The 9,382-nt window shown below is 39.1% G+C and overlaps 1 pseudogene; it reads right to left on the reverse strand.

Annotated features, from left to right (window-relative positions):
- Positions 1 to 5,738: 5,738 nt before the first annotated feature.
- LOC118844065 lies at positions 5,739 to 6,482 on the reverse strand (annotated as a pseudogene).
- Between the last annotated feature and the right edge of the window lie 2,900 nt (positions 6,483 to 9,382).

Raw genomic sequence — 9,382 nt, forward strand, 5'->3', positions numbered from 1 at the left:
TGGTGTATTATTCTCGTAATGAGTTGCTGCAATCTTTTTGCTAATATTTTATTTAAAATTTTTGCATCAATATTCATTAGAGAAATTGGTCTATAATTTTCTTTCTCTGTTTTAACTCTACCTGGTTTAGGTATTAGTACCATATTTGTGTCATAAAAAGAATTTGGTAGGACTCCTTCTTCCCCTATTTTCCCAAATAGTCTGCAAAGTATTGGAATTAGTTGTTCTTTAAATGTTTGATAGAATTCACATGTAAAACCATCTGGCCCTGGAGATTTTTTCCTAGGGAGTTCGTTGATGGCCTGCTCAATTTCTTTTTCTGATATGGGGTCATTAAGAAATTTCACTTCCTTCACTGTTAGTCTGGGCAGTTTATGTTTTTGTAGATATTCATCCATATCTCTAAGGTTGTCAAATTTATGGGCATACAGTTGGGCGAAATAATTCCTAATTATTGTTTTGATTTCCTCTTCATTAGAGGTGACCTCACCCTTTTCATTTTTTATACTGGTAATTTGATTTTCTTCTTTCTTTTTTTTAATCAAATTGGCCAAAGGTTTGTCAATTTTATTGGTTTTTTCATTAAACCAGCTCCTTGTTTTATTTATTAATTCAATAGTTTTCTTGGTTTCAATTTTATTAATCTCTCCTTTGATTTTCAGTATTTCTAATTTGGTATTTAATTGGGGGTTTTCAATTTGCTCTTTTTCTAGCTTTTTCAGCTGTATGCCCAGATCATTGATCTCCTCTTTCCCTATTTTATTCATGTAGGCATTTAGAGATATAAAACTTCCCCTAAGAACTGCTTTTGCTGCATCCCATAAGTTTTGGTATGTTGTTTCATTATTGTCATTCTCTTGAATGAAATTATTGATTGTTTCTCTGATTTGATCTTTGGCCCACTCACTCTTTAGAATTAAATTATTTACTTTCCAATTAGTTTTTAGCTTATTTTTCCATGGTGCTTTATTAAAAATGATTCTTATTGCATCATGATCTGAAAAGGATGCATTGACTACTTCTGCTTTTCTGCACTGGATTGTGAGGTTTTTATGCCCTAGTACATGGTCAATTTTTGAGTATGTGCCATGTACTTTTGAGAAGAAAGTATATTCCTTTTTATCCCCGTTCAGTTTTCTCCAGAGGTCTATCATATGTGCCTTTTCTAAAATTCTGTTTACCTCCTTAACTTTTTTCTTATTTATTTTGAGGTTAGATTTATCAAGTTCAGAAAGGGGGAGGTTGAGGTCTCCCAATATTATAGTTTTGCTGTCTATTTCTTCCTGTAACTCCCTTAACCTCTCCTCCAAGAATTTGTATGCCTTACCACTTGGTGCATATATGTTAAGCAATGATATTGCTTCATTGTTTATGGTGCCTTTTAGCAGGATATAATGTCCTTCCTTATCTCTTCTAATTAGATCTATCTTTACTTTTGCTTTGTCTGAGATTAGGATTGCTACACCTGCTTTTTTTTACTTTAGCTGAGGCACAATATATTTTACTCCAGCCTTTTACCTTAACCCTATGTGTATCCCCCTGTTTCAGATGCGTTTCTTGTAAACAGCACATTGTAGGATTATGGTTTTTAATCCATTCTGCTATCTGCTTCTGTTTTGTGAGAATGTTCATCCCCTGCACGTTCAGGGTTATGATTTCTATCTGTGTCTTTTTCTCCATCCTAATTCCCCCTGTTTATGCTTTTATTTCTCCCTTTCCCCTTCTCCTCCCCAACAAAGTTTTGCTTTTGACCGCCGCTTTCCTCAGTTAACCCTCCCTCTTTATTCCCCTTCCTTATCTAACCGTTACCCACTTGCTACTTCTCCTCTTCCTTCTGCCCTCCCCCCTCTCTTTTTCCCCCCTTTCCCTCCCACTTCCCGTAGGACAAGTTAGATTTCTAAACTTATCAGAGTATGTTATTCCCTTCTTGAACTAGATCAGATGACAGTAAAGCTCAAATACTGCTCTTCTCCCTCCCTTCTTTCCCTCTACTATAATATGTTTTTTTGCCACTTCCTTTGGTGTAATTTACCCTTTTCTACAACCTTCTTACCACTTCCCTCATAGCCCTCCCTTTATATCTCTTATTTATATTTTATATCTTTACATCAGTTAATTTATACAGGCATTCACAACCTATGTATATCCCTTTCATTTGTCACAATAGTTGTACCATTCACAAGAATGACTTATATATGTATATGTATATATATATATATATACATAAAAAACATACATAAGATGATATAATCCCACATAAAGATGTAAACAACCTAAGCTTATTGGTTAATGAAGTTTGTGGGGTTTTTCCCTGGTTACCTTTTTATGTCTCTCTTGAAGTTTGTATTTGGGGATCAAATTTTCCATTGAGTTCTGGCCTTTTCATCAGGAAGGTCTGGAATTCCCTTATTTCATTGAATGTCCATCGCCTTGCCTGGAAAATTATGCTTAGTTTTGCTGGGTAGTTGATCCTTGGTTGTAGTCCCAGCTCCTTTGCCCTTCGGAATATCATATTCCAATTTCTCCTGTCTTTTAATGTGGAAGCTAAGAGATCCTGCGTGATCCTGACTGTAGTTCCACGATATTTGAATTGCTTCTTTTTGGCTGCTTGCAGTATTTTCTCCTTGAGTTTATAGCTCTGAAATTTGGCTATAATCTTTCTTGGTGTTTTCAGTTTGGGATCTCTTTCAGGGGGTGATCGGTGAATTCTTTCAATGACTATTTTGCCCTCTGGTTCTAGGACCTCTGGGCAGTTGTCTTTGATAATTTCTTCGAAGATACTGTCAAGGCTCCTTTTTGCATCGTGGATTTCCGGTAGACCAATAACTCTCAAATTGTCTCTCCTGGATCTATTTTCCAGGTCAGTTGTTTTGCCAATCAGATATTTCACATTTTTTTCTATTTTTTCATTCTTTACATTTTGTTTTATTACTTCTTGATGCCTCATAGATTCATTAGCTTCCACTTGCTCAAGTCTAATTTTAAATGAGTTAGTGTTTACATTTTGCTTTTGAGCCTCCATTTTCAATTGGTTGATTTCACCTCTCAGGGTGTCCTTTTCTCTCTCTAGATTCTGAATCTCCATAGCCATTTCGCCAATCTTATTCTTTAGGGACTTGATTTCGTCAGTGGATTTTTTCTCCCTTTTTTCCATTTTTTCCATATTTTCTTTTAGCTCCCTAATTTGGTTTTTAAAATCCTCTTTTAGCTCTTCCAGCAGTGCTTTTTGGGCTGGAGACCAGATCATATTAGCTTTTGAGGTATCTGATGTATCTACCGTGTCATTGCTATCTTCTTCTACGTCGATATTTTGATCCTGCCTGTCTCCATAAAAAGAATCTATTGTTCTCGGTTTTTTTGTGTTCTTCTTCATGTTGGATTGCCTTTTGCTGGTGTTAGAACGAATTTCTATTTGTGAGTCTCAGGGCTTTCTGTCCCAGCTTTCTTATTCTGGGGGTTGTGAGTCTAAAATTATAACCTTCAGTTTCCTGAGGTGTGGGGGAGGCGTCTGGCTCCCCGGAGTCTCACTCCCTGTGGGTGCTCTCCAGCCCTTGCTTTTCAGCAATGGTCTCAGCTGTTTGTTGTTTGAGCTGATGACTGGTGCTTCCCCTGGGGGAGCAAGGTTATGTCTGGGCTCCTGGCTTGGCGCCCTGCCGACTCTTCCTCTCTGGGACTAATGAGCTTCTAGTATTTGTCCTGTGAAGCCCCGCTACTCTCTCCTCTGTTTCAGTTCTCTTTTTTTTTTTTTTCCCGAGGAATTCTCTGGGTGAGGGGGGGAGGGGTTATAGCCGCTTACCTAGCCATTGAGTCTTCCGGAAGTTCAAGAGGCCGAGATCCTGAGTTTTGCAAGGGTCAGGAGTGGGTGTTTTCACGGCTGGTGGCGTTGCGCTGCCTCTCGTCGCTCCCAGAGACTGCCGTCCTGTGTTGGGAGGCCTGGGGATCTCTGCCGGTTTCGGGCGCCCAGCTTTCTCCCAGCCCGTCTCCCACATGGATTTCCTGGCTGGCCGCCTCCGCCTTGGTCTGGAGCAGCCCCGCACTGAGCACTCTCCGCGCCTGCAGGTTCGTTCCTCTGGCCTTTCAGACTCTCCCGGCTCGGAAATTTGCCCCACGCAGACTGCTCGCGGTTTCTGACTCTCTCAAATCTGCTCAAATTCACTTTTTTATGGGAATCTGACAGACCTTGTGAGAGAGCTCCGGTAAGAGGCTGCCTTCATGCGGCCATCTTGGCTCCGCCCCCGCCTAGTCTGTTTTTAAAGTGTCATTTTCTTTAGTTTTTTTTTTCTGTCTCCTTTACCAAGATCTTGACTCTTTTTCCATGATTTTCTTGCATCACTCATTTCTTTTCCTGATTTTTCCTCTGCTTCTCTTACTTGATTTTCAAAATCCTTTTTGTTCTGTTCCATGGCCTAAGACCAATTCACATTTTTCTTGGAGGCTTTGGATGTAGGAACTTTGACTGTTGTCTTAAGAGTGAGTGTTTTCATTTTCCTTGTCACCATGGTAATGTTCTGTGGTCAGATTTTTTTCTGTTATTTGCTCACTCCCACAGCCTGTTTTTTGAGTTTTAACTCTTTGTTAAAGTAGGGCTCTGCTTCTAGTTTGGAGGGTGCATAGTCCCAAGCTTCAGGGGTTTTATACAGATGTTGTCATAGATAATTCTAGGGACCTGTAAGTTTTCAGTTCTTCCAAGGTGATATCATCTGAGAGGTGTTTACCCCTCTCCTGGTCTGTGATCTTGTGTACTCTTTTCTGCCCTGGAAATGTGAAGAGGTCCCCACTCTATTGTGGCTATGAGCTCCGGTGTGCTAGTGCTCCTCCTCACCATGGGACTGCAACCCAGGTCTGTGAACTGGGTCCAAGTATAGGCAAAGCAACAGAGTCCTGCTTTAGTGCTAGCAAAGAGACCCCTGTAATCTCCTTCTGATCAGTTGTTTGACCCCTTTACCCTCTGTAGACTGAGAGCCTGCTGCCACTGCTGACTCATTCACTCCACATGCCTGCTTCTGGTTTTTTGGGGGCTGGTTCTGCTCTGGCATAGCCTGCACAGGACTGTACCCCTCTCTCACCTTGGTGCAACAGACTTTTCCTGAAAACCTTCTAAGTTGTCTTGGGCTGGAACATGGTTTTCACTTTGTCTTTTTGTGGGCTCTGCCACTACAGAATTTGTTTAGAGTCATTATTTTACGGTATTTGGAGGGGCTTGGGGAAGATCTCAGGCAACTACTTGCTTTGTCACCTTGGCTCTGCCTCCCTCTCATTTCAGATTCATTAGTAGACATGTTGTGGAACTGTGCATGTGTCTCCCTTTTTCACATCTAGTTTGTACTTAGCTCCTGATAAAGATGTTGTTGCCAGCTGCTGCTCTCATTGAGGTGGATGCTGTGATACAAACTGGAAGTTCAAAATCTTCCAAAGCTCCTAAAGTGGAGGAGGAGACCTAGGACAAGGTCAAAGTTGAAACGATTCCCTTCTCCCCTCCCCCTTCTTCTCATGACTCCTAGCACTTCCTCCTAAGAAGTTTCCCTAAAATGGTCTCTTCTAAATCTTACTCCCTCCCATCATTCTGCTGCTTAAATTTCTTTACCAGAACTGGCCTGATATTTTGAAGTGAACTCTTTTTTTTTCTAAAACTTCTTTTTATTTGTACAGACCCAAGTCCACTTCAGTGGGGTATGGTTCATCTTTCAATCCAGAACCACTGATGAATATGTTGTTTTTTACGAAATATCCTGGTCAGCACATAGTAGATCATGGAGACTAATTACAGTGTTAATCCCTCTCAACTAGAGCTACAAGGTGTGTATCAATCTCCGATTCTGTGAGAATCCAGAATTTAGGGTTTTCAACTGTAACTACTCCAACTTCTAATTCTGAAGCTTTGAAATCAATGGATAGAACAGTAGGCAGGCATGTTATTGCTGTCTCTACTGTCTGTTCAAATGTCCAGTCACATTTTTTCTTCACTTTCTTTTCAAGGAAACTGGTTGACTCAGTTTGTTTGACTCCAGCTGTGAGGGCCTTAAATCAACAGTAGTAGCCTGCAGGATCGCATCAACACAAATCAATAGCATACAACAGCCAAGGGGCCTCATTTCAGCATTCTGTGTGTAGGCCTGAGAAATATCTGGGATCCTTTTACACAGCATATCCACCGGAATCTCATAGCCATACTTGTATTTCCAATTTGTAGCCTCATAGTGAGCTCTTTGCACCTGAGACCTGCTGTCAGCTGTGTTTCCTGTCATCACACAGCCAATGTTTTCAGTTATTCTGAATAAGTGAGCCACTGTGCTTGAATCCAATAACTTGTCTGGTACTTTCTTCTGCGTAAGAATTAATGCACATTCTTTCCCTTGGACAGCTACTGATGTGAGGCCAACCTGGCTAATAGCTTTAAAAGTATATTCTATTTGGTACAGGTGACCCTTTGGGGAGAAGACAGTAATGTGGGGATCAAAGCTGGCACTGGAGCCCTGGGACATCTGGGAGCACTCACTTTCTCTAGCTCCTATCTAATTAATCCTGCCACACCCTCCACAGCAGACGTGAAAACACCTAAAGTGAACTCTTAAGGCAGGACCAAGCTTTTTCAGCCAATCCCAGTATGCTTCTAGTACAACTTCACTCCAGGTGAACAAGAATTGTTGATGCTTAAAGTCATTGACTAACTGATTCTCATTCTCACATTGTTATGGTAATCACTTTGAATGAGATTTGATTGATTTGCTCAATCACATTTACATACAATTATTATATACAAAAATAAATAAGACTTAGTCCTTGCCCTCTAGGAGTATATATTCTATTAGTATCAGCTGGCAGAGAGGGGTATCTTATCTACGAGAATGAGGGTGGGGAATAGCATAAATGTGCTTCGAAAAATTTGTCTTTACTTTCTCACTTGTGGGGCTACAATTAATCAATATATTTAAATGAAAAAGGTGTAACAGTGTTGCTGGTATTTTTCCTAAACTGGACCTAGAATTCCTCTGCACAGTGAGAAAATATTGCAACATAGAAAAAATTACAAATATCGCATGTGTGTATATGTACATACACACACATATATACATATATGTTGCCTACTTACAAAGGTTTGTAAATGAATCTTGTCACAGATACACAATAAGTACTAATAATACAATGTAAGTAGCAAATTATTCTTAGGAACCATGAGAATTCAGAGGAGAGAAGTTTATCCAATATACTGATAAAACTATTAAGAGCAAAGCTAGTGTTTATGACAATAAGAATACATGAACAGACATTAGACAAACAAGTTCATTTAATTGGACATTTGCAATTATTTCATTAGCAATTCAGCTTATATAATTAAATCATAGCCCAATTTCACAAAATGAGTTCAAATATTATTTCCATATTTTCAACTACCAAGCAAATTTTATGAATTGTCAACCAGTCGTTTTTATTGAGCAGTACTTTGGGTGGAGCACCTAATTCTCTGCTCTGGGGGTTTGTTATACTTTTGATGATACAGTCCTTGCCCTGAAGATGGTTCTCTTGATGGTGATACAGTATACCAAATACACTTTTCAAAATATGATAGATTCAATTATCCATTTAAAAATATACAATTCAATACATACGGAATCTGATAAAAACTCAGTATGAAAAGTCAGAGTTTTTTGCTTTTGGATAAAAATATTGGGAGTCAAGTCTTATGTATTTTGTCTATAATTTGTCCAAGGAAGGCTTCCCAATTCAGTGAGCTTTTGCAGAATGCCCATTATGTGCTCCACATTACTGTTTTCCCTAGGGGAGCTACACAAGCATAAGACATATTATCTGTCCTCCAGGATCCTATAGGTAGATAAAGCATATGTCCACGAAATAATTAGAGAGATGTTATGTTGTTCTAGGAGCACCACCACTCTACAGTCCAGGGAATCTGGGATATTACTCTCATTCTGCCATTAACTAGCTGCTTGACCTTTGGCAAGTCCTTCAACTCTCTGAGGCTTAGTATGAGGGTGTTCACTTGACTATACTTATTTCATGTGATCTGGCTATAAGTTAAGGTAAACATTCAACTCTAATATTATTCATTCAATATATCCTACCATCTCATCAGTATGAGCACTCTCTCTACTTGTGCATGTCACAACTATAATTGTTATTCTTCCGAGATCTATAGTGCTCCATGGTTCAAAGTCACATAGCATCACTAGCACAATACTAGTACTTAGAAAGTTGACTTTTCTGTCAGTGAGCAGTATGGGATTGTTGAAAATGCTGAGTTGTTTCTGAAATGAATTTTATCCTGATCTCTTCATTGTAATTTCCAATCTTTGATTTTTTAAGTATCTAGATAGTACCCTAAGAGTTACTATGGTGTTGAAAATAAAGGGTTGGCCTTGGAGTATGGAAATCTTGAGTTTAAGTCTTGCCTTATCCATTTGGATGGTGTAAACTTAAGGAGGTCGCTTAAACTCCCAGTTCTTCTGAGTATCCCACAGTCAATAAACCTTTATTAAATTTCTAGTACGTGCTGTATCTGTCTCTCTGCCTGTCTATCTGTCTGCCTGCCTGCCTGCCTGTCTGTCTGTCTGTCTATCTATCAGATAACATATTCATACAGTCAAAGGCAGGGATTGATTTCCTGTGATTCATTGATATAGGAAACTCCCAGATTATGAAGCTTCCTCAACCCCAAATCAAGTAGAATTTTTTCTGTAGCTTGTAGTCATACAGAATTTCCTGTGGCATTGAGAAGTTAGATGATTTGTCTTAAGTTCACATAGCCAGTATTTGTCAGAGGTAGGGCTTGAATCCAGGTTTTCCTGATTTCAAGGCTGGCACTCTATTATAACACACTGCCTCTCTCTATATATATGTACATGTACATATACACATGTATGTAAATACATGTTTGCATACAGTAAATAAGTAAATGCATTTTGTGTCTTTTAACTGAAACTGCAATTTCTTTGTCATAGGGAATGTGGAATTAAGAAAGTCCCTATACCAGTACAGATCATTACCTGCTCTGGAACTTGTAATCTTGGAGAGTTCCCTGGCAAATTGAGTGGCTAAATGACTTGCTCAGAATCTAATAGGTGTCAAAAGTGGGGCTTGCACTTAAGTCTTCCTGATCCTGCAGCGGAATGTTTATCTACTATTCCATGTTGTTCTCTGTCTTTGTTTCTTTCTCTACCTCTATCTTTGTCTCTGTTTCTCCCTCTCTGTCCCTCTTTGTATCTATCTTTATCTTTTTGAATATGCATGTTTATATAATATAGTGAATTATTAAATTTCCAAATAAGTAAAATTGATTATAAATGCTCTGCATATTCAGATGAGGAATAGATCAATGAGGGCTAGACTGGTCAGGACAGACTTGAAGGATAAGCAGGAGTTAAGG

Source organism: Trichosurus vulpecula, chromosome 3 (assembly GCF_011100635.1).
Source record: "Trichosurus vulpecula isolate mTriVul1 chromosome 3, mTriVul1.pri, whole genome shotgun sequence".
Classification (NCBI taxonomy): domain Eukaryota; kingdom Metazoa; phylum Chordata; class Mammalia; order Diprotodontia; family Phalangeridae; genus Trichosurus; species Trichosurus vulpecula.